Below are 1,075 nucleotides of genomic sequence, written 5' to 3'. Positions count from 1 at the left end.
TATGTACAAATCATCCAAGCACCCAATTCCTGGCCATTTCTATAGGCTACATTTCATTAACATTGCTAAATATTATTAAACTGGAAAGAAATTAAAGATCCATGATCCATCTTTGATTGTCAAAAGAATTCCAGGTTCCAGATTTCACGTAGTATTTTCATCAGTCAGTTGTGGAGGTCTGATTGCTTAAAGCTTTATTTATATAGCGCCTTTTAAAAGTGTTTACAAAGTATTTGACAGAGAGATGCATATGTGCATTCACAGAAAAGAAAATGCAAATACAAACATAAAGTAGTAAAAGTAGTAAAACAAAGTGCAATAACCAGTTTATGTTAAAACAAAAATACAACAATAAAAAAGGCCTTTAGTCTTTTTAAAAGTGCATAATGATAGCTTTTGACAACGTTTAATTCAGGTGCGAAAAGAATTAATATCTAGCGCATGAGCACAGAGAGATTTGCGAGTGCACAGTTTGAGTGCGAGGAGAGACACGTTTTTTAAGTGCACGCACACTCTGTGGGCGAGAGCAGCGTGTATCTGAGCGCGAGCGTCCGGTTTTGTGCGAGAGCAAAGGAAATCCGCGTACGGATTATATTAATGTGCTTTCGCGCTACAATAATGCGCTCTCGACATTTGTCATTAAAATAACGCCATAACATATATGTTAATGTAACTTTTTTATAAATAGATAGAATACCTTATTAAAAAGCCTTAAAAATACAATATATTTTATAATTTTCTATAATAATAATTATTAAAATATTAATAAAATATATATTTTATATTATTAATAATATTTTAATAATACTAATGATTATTGGTAATTATTTTTAATTATGTATTTAATGAGATTGCATATGATATGAACATATAAATATAAAACAGTGTTATTTATTCATTATGTATTTTCTTTCTGCAGCACGTGTGAATCAGGAAAGCTGGTGGACTGTATTAGTGTGGAGTGTGACGGTAAGAGGTTTAGAGATGCTCTTGTGTCTGTCGCACACTCTCTGATGTGTGTGTGAGACTCTGTGTGTGTGTGTGTGTGTGTGTGTGTGTGTGTGTGTGTGTGTCG

At 32.7% G+C, this 1,075-nt stretch overlaps 1 protein-coding gene across 1 annotated transcript in view; it reads left to right on the top strand.

Moving 5' to 3' along the window:
• The window catches only part of sspo (SCO-spondin), a 95,431-nt gene that overhangs the window by 54,708 nt on the left and 39,648 nt on the right, over positions 1-1,075 (top strand). The gene's annotated exons all lie outside the window — the stretch shown is intronic.

Source organism: Sinocyclocheilus anshuiensis, unplaced genomic scaffold (genome assembly GCF_001515605.1).
Source record: "Sinocyclocheilus anshuiensis isolate Anshui unplaced genomic scaffold, SAMN03320099.WGS_v1.1 scaffold415, whole genome shotgun sequence".
Lineage (NCBI taxonomy): Eukaryota > Metazoa > Chordata > Actinopteri > Cypriniformes > Cyprinidae > Sinocyclocheilus > Sinocyclocheilus anshuiensis.
The sequence above is the reverse complement of the archived record's forward strand: the minus strand, read 5'-3'. Positions and strand labels throughout refer to the sequence as shown.